The sequence below is a fragment of the Manacus candei genome, unplaced genomic scaffold, assembly GCF_025592945.1.
Source record: "Manacus candei isolate 608988 ecotype Guabito, Panama unplaced genomic scaffold, ASM2559294v1 h1tg000014l, whole genome shotgun sequence".
NCBI classification, from domain to species: Eukaryota; Metazoa; Chordata; class Aves; order Passeriformes; family Pipridae; genus Manacus; species Manacus candei.
Genome location: NW_026138062.1, coordinates 19207254 through 19223507, shown reverse-complemented (window position 1 = coordinate 19223507; position 16254 = coordinate 19207254). Strand labels below are relative to the sequence as shown.

At 39.8% G+C, this 16254-nt stretch overlaps 1 protein-coding gene across 4 annotated transcripts in view; it reads right to left on the bottom strand.

The window, feature by feature from the left end:
- Positions 1–16232, bottom strand: part of CAB39L (calcium binding protein 39 like) — a 63719-nt gene extending 47487 nt beyond the window's left edge. For 2 of the 4 annotated variants that reach the window (XM_051779330.1, XM_051779332.1), the window contains exons 1-2: positions 15828–16037; positions 14642–14768 (exon numbers count right to left, since the gene is read on the bottom strand). The gene's annotated coding sequence lies outside the window, so the exon portion shown is untranslated. Of the gene's footprint in view, positions 1–14641; positions 14769–15827; positions 16038–16168 lie in introns of those variants that run through there. The other 2 variants (XM_051779331.1, XM_051779334.1) reach the window with 2 other exon arrangements.
- Between the last annotated feature and the right edge of the window lie 22 nt (positions 16233–16254).

Below are 16254 nucleotides of genomic sequence, written 5' to 3'. Positions count from 1 at the left end.
GTCTGGGGAGCTGATCTCAGCCCCCGCTGCATACCAGCACTGCTGTTGCATCAGATCTTGATTTAGGGCTCACCTGCAGTAGCTATTCACAGCCTACATTAAAGGCAAGGAAAAAAGCATGAGAATCCTCATTTCTGAGGAATACAGATGAAACAGACACCTTTTAAAGGGCTAACATCCTTTGCTTGCAATCCGAGCTCCTAACTGAAGCAAAAAGGAGTATCCCAAATCCTCACTTTGAAGAGCAACTTGCTGTCCCTCCCAGGCTCAGAAGGGCAGAAGCCATTCCTGCTCCCTTAACCGCCCTGCACTTGCTCCTGTGTTTGCACAGGAGGTGCTGAGCCAACCCCAGATCTGCAGATTTGTGATCTCAACTTATCTGTAAAGCATGCCACCACTTGTGCTTATCCTTTACCTAACAGATCACGACGATACTGCAGCCCCCTGTTTTCAGACCGCCCTGAGCAGCGCTCGGAACAGGCATTAATAAGTGCACCCAAAGCACTGCAACAAGTGATACCAAGTGGCAATTTCTGCTTAAAACCCCTGGTGAAACGTTCTTCCAGCACTGAATTAAAGGCTTCAAGTTAACCACCCCGACCAGACCACCTCCAGAGAGAGCTCGGTCAGGGATGCTGTGAACGCCAAGCTCAGAACAGGATAAGCTGCCCTTTTAAGCAGCATTTTTCTCCACGCGGCTTAGTGGGCATGTGAACAACCTGCACACACTGACGTTTCGTGACATTGAAGGACTTGGGGAGAAAAACTGGTGCTGGGCATCCTTTTGTGGGTGCCCTGCTCTGCCCTAGCTGGGTGGGGAGAGAGAAGAGATGCCTTGTGGTACCTTACACCCACTGTGGGGCTGGCCCTTTTTTTTTAATTGGATACCATAGCCCTTGTGTAAACATCGCAGTGAAAGTCAAATGATAAACACTCTGCCCTTGGGCTACTACTGAAGGTACCAGCTTTTCCTAAGGCAACACAACAACCTTAGTACCCCAGTACTTCCATTGTGTGTTTTTAAGGGATTACCTTTTGTTGCCCCGTGGAGTTCAACTGTGGTGGGTGCTACCCTGCAGTTGAATAATCACAAAAAAAGATGGAAATATCACAGAAAGTTGTTTTAGTTGCACATTAAGGGCCCCCCCTGGGGATAATCCATGTATCACTGAGTTCAATTAAGTATCCATGGACTATTTTGAGTATCCTGGCCCTTTGGAAGCATAAGAAATTTATCTACAAAATTACTATTCTCTGTTTCAGACTGAATATGCCTGTCTTCCTGATTCTGAGGAATAAATTGAATATGCACTCAATTATGGTTCAACTCTGCCCATCTTCTACCTGAGGAAACACTTTAGGGCTTTAATAGGAGCCCTCTATACACCAGGAGAGCAAGAAACTCACCTGCCTGCATCCCTGCATTGCAGCAGAAGAAACAATGCAAAGCAGGGTAGCTAAAGGGGCAGGGGAAAAAAAAGATTCTCTGCTATTCCAATACTCTGTTTCATCTTAAGTGGAGTTAATTTCCAAATGACAGGAAAAGGCCCTGAACTGTTCAACAGGAATTAAGCCATAATTACTTGGTGCTCTTATCTGTTTGTTGGGGGGTTTTTGTTGCTGAGAAGTTATTAAATATTTCCAAAAATATGTTTTCTTCCATTCTTAATTTGTAGCCATCTCGAATCTAGAATGATGTGATTATAAATAGACAACAAATCTTTATAGTCTCAAAGTACACTAAAAAAACCCCTCTGTGCACTGCTAAAGGACTCCAGCTTCCACATATTTAAATTTCATTATATTTGTTTCCTTTAAAGTGAGCAGAGTCCTCAGGCTAAGGCATGGTTAGATTACTTTTGAGAAATGTTTGTCCTTGCTTTCATAACTTAAAATCATTCCATCTAATAAATACCAAAAGAAGAAAACCCCAGTCCATTATTCCTGCCCTTTCCATTTATTTTCTAAAGTGGAAAAGAGAAATTAGGGAACATCAACAATGAGCATGGTAGCAATAAATTACAGCAGCAGATGATAAACACACAATGTATATGTATTAATTCTGCTTACCTATTCATCCACTTTCAGTCTGTCTACCTCCTCTGAGATTACTTCCAGCATTCCAAAGCCCTAAGCAGCCTCTAATAATAATAACAACAACGTCCTTCCTTCCCCCCAAATTGCTCAGTGCCAAGGCCCCAGGCCATCAAAATTCAGTTCTCCACAGCAACAGGTTTAGTTGTGTAATGCTGAATATCAAGAGGAGAACCTTCAGAATACTAAAAAGATTCCCCCACCCTCTAAAACCTGAAAACTAGAGAACATCCCCCACAGCATTTCATTCTATTCTTACACATACCAGGATATCAACATTATGGCAGTTTATTGGGGTGGAGAGGAATTAAAAACAAATAACTTATATAATCTACAGCGTAAAACTGTTACACTTTAACTCAAGGCATTTAGCTTTACGACAAAGCAGTATAAAAAGTCTGCCCAACAACACTTCCAAAACCTCGTAAGATGAGAGACTTTACAGTAACTTCGTGCTTCTGTGTTATTCTACAAGTTTGCAGATACTCCTTTTCCTCAGATCTCTGCAAGAGCAGTGCGGCCACTCCAAAATAATGCAAATAAATTCCTCTTCATCTAATAGATCCCCAGTACAGACATACACCAACACTCCCACTTTCTCTCATTCTACCCCATATAATCTCGGAGGGAGACAAGCTGAGAACCGAGTCTATATATCAGTCCCCCCAAAACAGCCACCAGCACTGAAAGGCAAATTAACATTTGGCTGCTCATTCAAATAGAAAATAAGGCAAAAAAAAAATGGGTACAGTCTATGGAGGGGCAGGTGGTTTTTCTTATGGCCATTTAAAAAGCAGCAAAGCTTCAGGCCTCTCTCAGGACTAGAAAATTGAAATTTCTCCAGTGACGTGTGGGAGAACAGAGAGCAGCAAGATGCAGTGGCTGACCTGTAGCTGCACTTTAGCTGAAGTAAGCAGAAGCGTTTAAATGGATGCTTTATAAAAGCTATTTCTAAAAGTGCAAACATCTTCAATGGTTTTCCCCTCTTCTTCTTCCTTGCTCCCTCTAGCGTTTTTATGTACGTACGGCCTTTTCCTTCCCTTTCCTTTAATGTAAATGCAATTGCTAAAACGATGTTTGTTTTTGTTGGGTTTGGGTGGGGTTTTTTTAAGACCTTCAATAACTCTTATAAACTGCTCAGGATTTTTTACTGAACATGGTATTCTTGTGCACATCAATCCACAAATCGAGCACTGACACTGGCCTTTCTACCAGAAGCCTTTATGTATTAATTCTTTATATACAGACCAGAGTATTTACAATTTTTCTCATTTTAAAGGCATTCATCAGTCCCATTGTTAGAGAAAGTCAACTGAAATGGATCCATTTCCTTGCACACTCCCAGCCCAAGCAAATTAAGTCTAAACAGAAGGTTACTAGAGCCAAACAGCTGAAAAATATAACATATTAAAATTTTATGTCTGCTATAAAGAGTCACTCATAAAATGTTAATCGTGTCCCTTATCTACTGTGTCCCAACATAACACACAAATAAGAACCATACCTGCCACTCTCGCTTTTATGAGTGGAGGAACAGTAAACTCATGACAACATCACTCTTTTTTCCTGTGAACATATGCAAACAGAAACTAGTCCTCCAAAATCAGTAACTCCCTGAAGAGCTGAGCAGGTATTTTTAATATAATTAAAGCCTTCACCTCTCCAAACAGCTTCTATCCCAGCTCTGTACTGCCAACTACTTGAGTGTCCATGTTTGTTTGCTTAAGGTCCATTAGCAGAATTAAAAATGGGGAAAGGAAAGCTCATTTCAAGAGGAGCAATAAAAAGAGCTTTGCTGAAGACTTGAATTTTAACCTCTCATCACACACGTGCCATGAGAGGCCAAACTTTACATTTTGTCGCTGTACACTAAAAAAAAACACGTTCTCTACCGTAGTAATAAATAAAAGTTATACATGGCCAAACAAGTCCTCATTTACATCTACTATGCTGGAAGAGAGTCCTTGCATCATTGCTAGTATATTTCTTCATTAAATTGAAAAATTCTTTCATGCGTGTAAAAGCATCTATCTATTATCTCCCATTTCCAAAATATTCAAACAATAGTAAGAGTGCTTGGTCTTCTTGCAAATACTGAATTTAGTTACTGGTTTCCACATAAATTCAGCAAGCAATTTTCTTAATGTTAGGCAGCATGAGGTACTGCACGTTAAGACATCCCCTTCCAACACACTCGCTTATGCAAAAAACCCTATATATTTCCTACAACTTTCCTACTGGTGAAAGACAATGGAGCATCCCTAACCAGAACTTTAAACTTCCTAATAGTGCTTGAAGCTGAAAGTTGTATTACTGCATATTCATCTCACAAATGGTGATGTGCAATGAAAATACTAAGCAGATGAACTGCCTTTTGATGACAGTAATTTCTTTATACACAATGTGTGGCTTTGTTTCTGACAACGTGGAAGGCATTAAGGGATTAAGACTTTTCATCTACTGACCACCACTAACTACAGAAGGCTAAAGCATTTTTCATCAGATGCTCTTGAGATGACTTGCAAACAAGCAAAATTAGGCATACTTTGAAACACAAGTTAAATGCTCCTATGAGGCACTCACTATAAGACCCAGTTGAGTATGAGGAAACTGAGGTGTCACCAAGCAAACACCCAAAGATGTACACTCTAAAATGTACTGCTAAAGAATGTCAGCAGATAGGAATCATCATTCTGGATCAGACAAAGCTCCATTAAATCCCATCTCCAAGAGCAGTTGACACCAAGTGCAAAGTAGAAAAAGAAGTATATACCAGAAGGACCACTCTACTCTTCTTCTGCTTCTGGCAATTAGCACCTTTGAGATTTCCTGAAGTGTCATCCAGAATCACCATGCTGAATAGCTACAAATGGCTCCACACCTGTTCACATTAAATATCCCAGAAGAGCATTATCCGCCTTCTTGGGGGACTCTGAAATCATGTCTGCAATACTTAGATACAACAGATTGCTCAAGATTGCTTCTGACTGTCCAGACTGAGCAGCCAGAACAGCTCAGAGACTGCTACTTCCTGTAGATGAGGGATCAAACAAGACATGAGAACCATTAGTGATCTACTGAATTCCAGGTAGTTACTTCTTCAGGGCAGCAAAGCCAGGATTTACCCACAGAACCATCGTATTTTTCAAGTGGTTGCCTCAGACAAGGGAACGACTACTACTGGGAAGTCCCACACAGAGGCAGGGTGTTATACCAATGAAGAAATGAGTTCAGATCAAAGAAGACAAGAGCCAGTTCCTATTTAAGTCATACATTTCTACGTGATCTTGGAAAAGCCACTTAAGTTCCCCCATGAGAAAATGAATGCATTCAAGACCATAAGGTGCTTTGACACTACAGTGATGGAACCCAAACAAAAATATCAGGCAGTACCCAGCTTTCTGTGTCCTTTTCTTGGGATAACGATCTTGTAGTTTGTGTGATGCACATCTCCAGAAACCATGTCCACAGACAGAACAGACTTCTGAGTCTCTTCTCATGCAGGTTAAGAATCCTACTAAAGCAGAACAGTGGAAACAAAACCAGAATAATATTAGGCTAAAAGTCTAAACTGCTGCTTTCAGATGAAAAATTACAGGTTTTTTTCCCAGTGCCAAATAGTGAAACCTAAAGATTACTGTAATTCACGAAAAACAGCTGTTATATTTAAGCAAGTGTTGCTCTAAACTGACTTGCCTAGAGTTGCACAGTAAAATCTCTGGTGGTCAGCACCACCCTCCCTTGGAGGAGAACCCAGGTCTTCTCACTTTTTGCTCTTTACCAGTTTTATTCTGCAACAATGTTAGTTTAACACATTGGATCAGGACAGGGAACCTTGGGAATTTATCGAGCTCAAGCTGCACAAGGAGATATCATCTTCACAAGTACCCCAAAGTCATTTCTCCTGACAAAGAATTAAGTATATTCATCACTTGTCAGACTACAAATATATTTGCCTTTGTGTGACAGATATGTGGTCAGTTGATGAAACACTGGGTGTTTGCTCCTATTCCACAATAAGGATCTTAACATGACTTTAATGTGATCACCCTACTAGGTCATGAATTCCCTGTTGTCACTGTCATTTCCCTATGTCACTCTCATTTACCTATGACAGATTTTAGTCACATATTCCTCTGGTCCCAGGATGGAGCCTCCAGTGCCTCCCTAATCAAAATTTAGTCCATCCTGGCCAAATGTGGACTACATTGAGACAATTAACCAGCAGGATATTCTTTGAAGTCCAGTACTGTTACTTCCCAGTGGGGAAAACCTACCCATGCACATTCCCACACCACTAAAAAGCCATCCCCTGTTCTACCCATCTGTGCTGGCCAACAACTAACATTACAAATTAATTATTATGTTAGACATACAACTACAAAGTATCCAATTAGGGGCTGAATGCCTTTTGTTTTAATTAATAAACCAGGGTCATGCCTTGAAGTCCTTAAATGGCAGCTAAAAGGCTGCAGGCTGGCATTTTTTAGTGCAGGAAGTCTGTCCTGAACAAGGACCAACATGCAGCAGTGTGCTTGTCATCAGGACTATCTCTGTTTTGGAGGGAGAACAGCTGAGGCACCTGGGTCTGCTTTGATTCAACTCCAACCCTGTGTAGCTTCAACAGTGAAGCCCTGACAGGCTCTGGATATCTGGAAGAAAATCACTCACCACATGACACATGTGGCAAGCTCTACATTATATAGGTTGTATCAGGTCAAATATACTGATGGAAATCTTCCTGGCAAACATCCCTCCTCTAGACATCTCCCAATGAAATCTGACAGCTCCTTTATTACACAGCACACAGATCTGTACTCACAAACTTTGTCATGCCCTCTGGAAATAGTTCAAGAAATCACAATTTTCTCATGCTAATAGTTGTTCACATATCTGCTCCCTTCCCATGGAAACAACTGATAATTTTTCTCCTGTGTCTGTGTTTTCACAGTGTGCATTCATAAAATTACCTTATCTGCCATCAAAAGCTACACTTCTGTAGGGTAAAAAAACTGCTACTGTTCAATGAAAATAGTCACAATTAGCACTGAAAATGAGCAAGGTGTACCCCTCCCAAATGAAAAAGGAGTCTCAAATTGTATCAGCCCAGACATTAGAAGTTATATAGTATCTTTGCAAAAAAATAATACTTCTACTTAGATGCTATCTGAGTCTGACCAGCTGCAGAACATATTTTCTAATATGCATGCATTCAGGACCTTGAATTTATGAGTCAGAGCTGTAGGCCTGATAGTGGAATTGAGAGAGAAAAGACTCAAAACTCTTTCTTTCAGAACTGCAGTGCTCATAAGGACATAAAATTATGTCTGGCATTATTCCCTATTTTGAAGTTCCCACCCAAGTACCAGTGAAAAGAAATGGCTTGTTTTCTCAGAGCAGGCAGAATCCTGTTAGAAGGTCACCCATCAGGAGCTGTATCAGTTCAACTTTCCATGAGCAAGATGGTTTCTACGAGCTGTCATCATGGGATGAAATTACTTTCACAAGCACAAGAACTTCCATTGAAAGATTTCAGCACACAAAGGCCTGTATCCAAAGAGCTGCACAGCAGCCAGGTAACCAAAGACATGAACTTAAGCTGTTTAATACCTTGTCATCTAACTCAACAACCACACTACTACCTTTGTGGTTTTCCATTAAAAAAACCCAAAAAGCAGATGAGATGGTTAGGAAGTTCAAAAGTAACAACTAATAAGAATCTGTGACAATTTACATAGAACTGGCTTTTCTTTCAAAACTGAGGACAGTTTCTAAATGCTTCTTTAGACTTATTTGTATTTTAAAAAAGTTTGAAATAAATTTTTTTCTTGCTCTCCTCAAAACAATAAATGAATGTTGTTACTACCATAAAAGGAGTTTTAAAAATTGAAAGATTTACTCTAGTTCTCACAAGACATGAGAGACCTTACAAAGCTCAACACCTGCTTGAATAAGAACAGCTCCTCGAAAGCTAATTTGACACTAATTTCAAGTGCTGGAGAATCTCTGAAGTCCAGCAATAAGATAGTGCAATAGTTAATAGTTACCACTTTAATTTTTTTTTTCTTTTTATGCAAGTTCACGTTATGTTTTACTCTCACTTCAACAAACTCGGAATTTACTTTTTCACCGCTGCCTACCTTAAGTGTATAGATATGGTTTTCCAACACCTACAACCAGTACTGACTTCAATTTTTTCAGATATTGTTTCTCATCTTTTAAGGTACATCCAGCCTTTCCCATAGTGATTAACTTCAGATTTCAAAAGAGTCGGCTAACATGCTCTTCAATTCAATGAAATACATGAAGTTATGCCATCATTGATATTTTTCTACTCTACGTGTCCTAGATAAAACTGTCAGAAAGAATTGTGCATTTTCTTCCAACTGTGTGTTCATTTGAGGATTTTTTTTTTGCAAACATCCAGTGACTGAACATCAAAAAATTACATATTAATTAAATGACTCTTCATTGACTGTAATGTTCTCAAGAGCCAGTTTCTTAGCCAGATTACAACAAACCCTTAATCTAACCAATATACCAGACATTTTATAATATCTGTTTTCTATTAATCATCTTGAATAGCATTTGCTTCATGACAATCCTTAAAATTTTGGAGATTTACATTAGACATTAAAAAAATAAAAATTTCTCAGTCTCCATAAATTCGTAACACAAATTTTCAAAAGCATTCTTTCAGTCTTTATTTACTGTTGGAATATGATGGATTTGTTCATAATTATATGATTATTTGCAATATTCAGCTTCATTCTCACTACAGATGTATGCAACAATTATGTATTTTCAGCAACATTGTTGATAACTTTACCACAGTCATCAGACATATGTTATTGTTCTTTTTGCTCCTGGTGTTTTTAGACCTTCTCCTTATTAGCCCTAGATCCTAAAGAAAATCCAGAGTTTTCTTTAATCATCTTTATAAAAATTACTTATACTTATTCCTATATATTGGTTGCTGCCCTTGAACCCTTTCTAAATCAAGATGAGACTCTTTCTTTGCTTAAACTGTATTTTTGTATTTGGCTCACAGCCATGTATTCTCACATCCTCGCCCCTTCCCCAACTTTAAAAGACACTTTCACAGGCAGTGCTAGAAGTATGTTAGTGATGTAACAGCACGTCACATCACACAGAAGAGATTTGCATAGTCCCTCGTGTTTTTCATCCTCAAAGACAGGAACATGACGTAGTTTTGCAGCAGAGTCCTTTCCCATGACCTTATGAACTGTGATGAGGGTTTACAGGGTGCAGAGAGTTCAGCGAGAGAGGAAAAACAATGGGTAACATCTCTGTGTGTGTTTTCCTAGCACTCCACTACTGCCCAAGACACTAGAATAGCATGAGGATATCTCAGCAAATCCTCTGCCAACATCTTCCCTTCCCTGACAAAAGCATGGGACACAGAAGAATTGCAGGGGAGTGTGTCTCCCTACATTAATGCTGGTTTTTTTGAAGGGGCAGCTATTCACCTAAGCATTGTAATGTAAAAGACAAGACCTAATGACCTGCAAATAAGGAGGAGTCGGATCAAAGGTCAACACAATTTCTAAGTAATAAGCTTGCATTTAGAAGGTTCAGCCTTACTTAGTTCATTTGCTTAAACGAATTTGTCAGAAAAAAAAAAATTAAAAAATCCCAAAACAAACCCACAAACTTTTCCCAGGGATTATGTGATATACACAATATTTGCCTTAACAGAGAGCTACAACCACCCTGTAGTCCTGCAATTACCCTATAAGTTCAATGTGGGGTCTTACTTCTAACAACAAATAAATCATATGTTGCAGACAGCTTCTCTTGCAGCCAAAAGCAACAGGTAGTGAATGACCACCATGAATTGGTAGTTCAAAAGAAGTTTTGCTTATTTGAAGAAGAGGAAGAGAGCTGTCTGACTGCCAGTGAACTGCAGAAAGTGAGAGTACACAATTGAAAGGTACACTTGAAGAGGGAAAGCTGATACAGCTGCGCCTCCCTGCTGACATACCAAAATAGGCAAAACAAAGAGCTGAATGCTCAGGACACTACAGATGCTGGAAGTGAACTCTTCCCACATAATTTTAAACTCTCCCTATTCAGCAATCTCCAATGCCTTTATTTAAAAAGCCCCACACAACTTCCTTCCCACACTTAAATGCAAGTAAATTGTATTTTTTCTGCAATAAATTTGCATGTATAAATTTGTACAAGTGCCTTTGTGCTAGACTGACACGGGGTCTTTAATAAAGATCATCCAATCTGATAGCTGTCACACAACTGCCCCCACATTCCAAAATCCAGTTATGCAGCAGTACTTTCTTCTTGTCTCTTGCAACAGGAAACACAAGGCACAAACACTACTGAGATATCAGAAGTGGGGTTCTTTTAAACTCATGCTGTAAAATAATTTAAAGATGTCATTTCACACAGTTGATAAAGTTGCTCAAGGAACACACTGCTGTCAAAACCAGAATTCCAGCCTTTACTGCCATCAGCTTCCTTGCATGACTGCAGAGGGAAGCAGATAAGCCTGCTGGGCATGGAAATTTACAACCAGAAAAAAACAAACTCCTCTTACTTCCCCTAAAAATGCAGCTTTTGGAGAAGTGATAGGAAGTGTGGAGGGACTTACCAAATGTAAATTGTGTGAATTTTTGGAACTACCTGTATCAGTCATTTCTAAAATGGACAATATGGACTACAATAATAAAAGAACAAAAGAAAGGAAAAACTCCATCCATCCATGAACATTTTCTTGGAGGAGGGGGGATGCAATTTTAAAATATTTCTATAATATGTGGCAGCAAAAACAGTTAAAAAATGGAAGTCCTGTCCCTTCTTCCTGATCCCCTATAGCCAGGTTGGAACGACCCATCTCGATCTGCTAATGCAAGGATTGCAGCACTTTGCTGTGAATTTGTTAACAAAATTATTTCATTCTTAAAAATGATCCTTCAAGTGAAAGAAATTTATGCTACCAAACAACATCTCACGTAACTTGTTCATCACAAACTTGACAGAAACCCATTCTGTACACTTAAATAAGATAAAGAGCAGTATTTGGTGGACTTTTTTTTTTAATGCACATTAAATTTATGTGTCTAGCAGCATTTAATCTTAATAAAACCTTATGTTAGTCTGTATGTAATCTAAATTGGTCTGGTATTACTTTGTAACAGATAGCATATGTATCTATTTCTGTGAGAGGAATGCCATATTTGTACACTGGAGTCACTCGAGTAACATTTTTTAAGAAAAGGGGGGGTTCTTAAGAAAAAAGAGTTGCAAAGGTTTGAATCCACAGTTCACTTACTGAAAGGTTGTCACAGATGTATTCAACACAGCTTTTTGGTTCCACAGGTTCTTTGGTTCAAGAATTTTATAGGGGAAAAAAGTAACAACAAAGTTAAAGGCAGATGCTCATGAACGAAACCCATTAATCTCCCCTCTCTGTAAAAAAGCAGGAGGGGATTTTGGTCCAGGATAACTGAGAATGCAGAGAGGTTCAGGCTCTGCTGTGTGATAAGACCATCCACAATAACCCAGACACAGTTAAGTGTTCTGCCCATACCACCACTTTGTTCATACTAAAGTAGTTGCACAAACACTTTAAACTTGGATAAATGACACCAACAATTAAATTAGAAAGCAATCCATTATCTCCAGACGCTCATTTTGTACCCAGGCCACCCCCAATTCCCTGAGAGAAGCAGAAATACCAAGTGGCTACACAGCAAATTAGATGGAAAACATTATTCAGATAAAATTATCTGAGCCAAATAAGTAATTTTTTTAGAACCAAACCACTCCCCTAAGCAATGGCACAAATGAACAGGGAGGGCTGAGAAGCATAGAATATCCAAACTGTTCCCTTCTTTGCCAATTTTAAATGTTCAGGGGACTGTGTCTTCCCTGACCCATCATAATGCTTAAAAACAAAACCAAATGCAATACATATTAATAAGACAATACTGCTTCCCATTCTTGCTTCTCCTTACAGTAAGGAGAAGCAGGTTCTTCACACCTTACTGTCAGTTCCACACCTTTACTAAGTTAGGCCAAACCAAGTGCTAATGCAGCACACCGAACTGGATCAGAGAAAACAGTAACTAAAAAATTAGGGTTTTCTTCAACTAAATTATTTTTCCAACAGGAAGTTGCAACTAAGGACTATTTAGTCCAGAATATACTTATTAAGAGCCCTATTGTTGAGCCTCTTCACCACAACATGTATTCACCCAGTTTTATAGGGTTTTAGTCAAATTTCTCTTAGTATATTTGAAACCTTACAGGTTTCGGTTTTATTTGAATGTGGTTATTTCATTTACACATAATAATTACTTCAGGTTGTTGCCATACGCTGCTTTTTTGATGGCTTTTATTAGTTCAAGTCCAATTCTATGCCAGGTACTGCCTCCCTGGCCTTTGCACACCTGCTACCAAGATCAGCACTAAATTGATGAACCTTCCATCAGCTGGCACCACAAGGACAACTTCCTCCGCAGTTGGATTTAAAAACTAAAAGGCAAAACAAAAGGGAGTGTGAAGGTCTCCACAGAACATCTCTTAAGAGTGGGAACACCATAGATTCATTCAATCTTGCAGATTGCTTAGAGATTTTTGTCTACTACATCTTCATTTAATGAAAATACTTGGTGCACATACTTTAATCTGCATGGAAACCCACAAACAGAACTCATCAAAAGGGTTGGAATAATTTACAACTACTAGATTTACTTCAGAAAATACCAGTGAAAATTTATTTCAGACAAATATACGGCCATGTTCACATGGAAAAAGGATGATAAAAAGGTTTTTAGGCTTCCATTTATTTTGGATTCCTTTCGTCATATACATCTACTGCCTTGTTTCCAGAGATCTTAGACTCTTTCAAGTGCAATAGTAATCACAGGCTTTCAGGTCTTGTTAATTCATCCAAGTCACCTAAAATTAGAGGGCAGAGTTTTACATTTTGATCATTGTGGTGGGGCTGTGGCACAGCAAAGACAACACATGCTGCTCAACTTGGGCCAACATTATCTAACCTCCAAACCAGCTCTTGCTTTCTGCACTCACACAACTATCTGGAATGTATGCCGGCAATGAATACCGAGACTGTAAAACAGAAACATAGCTAAAAATGAAAACGTTTCTACTACATAAACAGTCTATAAAGAGGAAATCCATTACGTTATCAGTTTCCAAATACAGTCCTTGAAGAATATGCCAGCCAGCGGATGGTTAAGAATTTCAGCATATTGGGCCAGAATCCAAAACCCTCAAGCCAGTTAGTAATTAACAGACATCTAGGTCCTCCACATGAAAGAAGTCTATTGTTAAAACAGTGACACAAATTTTTCCTTTCCTTTTCATAGCCAGTCTCTGCCTGTGTTTTAAGATTCCCTTAGGACTATAACAGCCTATGCTCTTAGAAGCTCAATTCTCAAATAGACAATTTGTTAGATTTTTACTTGCCAAGAATGCAAACATGCTTACGTCACAGGTAGAACAAAATCATTTTACAGGCTTCTCAGAGACCCATAACCTCCCCTTTTTTCATTTAATACCTGGAAAAAATTAATATCCAAATAACCTCCTAACATATCTACAATAGCAAAAGAACTACAAAACATAGTAACAAAACATGCTGGGGGCCTGTAAATAGTCTGAGTCCAATTAGTGAGCAACGTACCTATGGGGAATATTAGCCCGTGTCCTCATAAATGATTATGGGTTACAGCAAAATTTCTAACATAAACCAAAGGTTGCCTCACTAAAAACATTTTGTTGGCAATGAATTTGTAAAGTAGCAATGATCTGTGATCTGTACAGAAGTGCCTGTTCTCTCTTCTGTTATCTTACTCAAGATGTGTGAAAAACGAGAGACTACATATAAACCACGCTCAAACTAATCAATGTAATAAAAGAGAACATTATGTTAAAGTTGCATTTTGAAAGAATGAAGTGCAGACACTCATCTATAAAGGAGCAAGTTAAAACACCAAGAAGCATAATGGAGAAAGTGACAGAGAAGGAGCTGGCGAAAGTACTCAACTGATGAAGATACTTCAAGAAGAAAAGAGTCTATAAAACAAAGAGCCAAGCCCATCAGAAAAGGAAAAAAAAGCTATATGAGAGTTAAAAAGCATTTTCCAAATGCCCATGGCTTTCCAAAGTCTATGGCTTTGACTGCTTTGTGTTTTTTGGAGTCTGACTGGTGTCTCTACTTCACCCAAGTCTATCTGGTCATAGGAGGAAACACCCAGATCCCTACGGCATTCAAGCCAACAAAAACATCCCTGGAGAAGAGAACTAGATGAGACAGTTCCTTTTGGACCAGCTTCACCTCCTCCCAGTCAAAGGAGCTGTTTGTGGTCTGCCTGTCTATGAAATGAAATCGTCCATCTGAAGTCTCTACAGAACTACGTAACAAAAGCATAATTCAGCAACTCAAACAACAGCACCATTCACCAGGAGAGTCAGTCCTTTCGTTGTCACCCTAACAAAAGGTGCTAGTGAATGTGTAAGCACGTGAGACCGCTGCTCTCACCTTGGGGTGCAGGTAGTCAGTCCAGGTCTAGACTGCAGAGCCCCAGGAAGCTCACACTGCTGCTGGAGGAGTGCTGCAGGCAGGTTGCTGGGATGTCAGATCAGCATCGCTTGTGAGCTTCTGCCACCTAACAAGTTTGGGAAGAACTGAGCTTACTGGCTTACAGGCAGAATTTGCTGTTGTGTTGCAGAAAGCCTATGTTACAGTTCCAGGATAAAAGCAAAACAAAGGAAACTCGGGTATGTTTCAAAACTGCCTCATTAATTTTGTGTTAAGTCATTAATTTTGTTTTAAGAAAGACATATTTCCCTTTTTTTGCTTCAAATAACAAGCAAAATACATTACTACTTTCTAATATATTCATAATTTCTCTTTTGGTCAAGGCAGGCAGTCATGTTCTTTCAGCTTCTTCTCATCACTGGGCTCCATCTTTTCTGTATTTGGTATATTCCTCATGTACGACTTGTAAAGCCCTAAGTGTTTCCAAACACTCAGTATTCACAAACACATATATTAATAATTTAATTAATCTGCAAGCATCATCTCCTAATGCAGAATATTCCAAGAGCGAGAAAAGCTTGTGCTTAATTTTAAAATAAATAATTACAAGGGAGAAATCTCTTTTTTAAGATTTAAACTACTATTTTTATTGAGAGATTTGTCAGCACATCAGTGACACTGAGCCACCCTGTTCCCAGCAATGTTATTGTGAGTTGTCCCATTCCTTTCTGTGGAGCTGGGCAGTTCTCATGGGCTGAACTTCAGACACAGGCACAGATGTAGGCATGCCTGTGTAAACATTTAAAAGGTTTTATAGAAGTCCAAAGCAGATGCTGGACATCGAAATTTTCTGGAGGATCCTGGGTCAGACCAGAGCTTCAAGTCATGTAAATACAGCATTCTCTCCAAAGAAAAATTAAATTTCTATCTTGCTCTCTCCCCAATATTTTAGTAATATCCACGAGATTAGAGATCCTTTAACAATTATTTGAGCGTATTATGTTCATATCTACAGTTTAAAGCGGTGGCAAAAAAAAAGAAGCGACAAAAAAGGGTTGACAAACCACCCTCACCGCCTTTTAAGAGTGGGTTATTTTTTAGCCCCTCTGAAAAACCCCTTTACATAGCCACAATGCCAACACTTGCAAAGGCAGCGCTGCTTAAAATTTTAAAGGGCGACACAAACCTTTATTTTCACACTTTGAATCGAAAAGGGCAGCGACAATTTAGCACTTCATAGGGCAGCGACAATTTAGCACTTCATAGGGCAGCGCCACAGCCAGCTAGGGCGAAAGGCAGCGGCCAGCAGTTAAGTTACGCAACTCACTCACTCGTTATCATACGTTTTCATTTATGACACATTTATGAAGACGCCGCAGCTCGACCCTGGCGGGCCCACACCAGCACGCTCCCCCAGCCCACCCCGCCTTCACCCCCCCTGCCCGGACATGGCGACGACGCCCCCACAGCGCCCCGGGGACGGCCCGCCCCCCCCTCGACCCGCCCCCTCCAAGATGGCGGACGCACCTCCATTCCCTCGCTCTGCCCCCCCGCCTCCGCCGCTTCTGCGCGGGTGCGCGGCCCCGCCCCCTCTTCTCATTGGCCACCGCCGC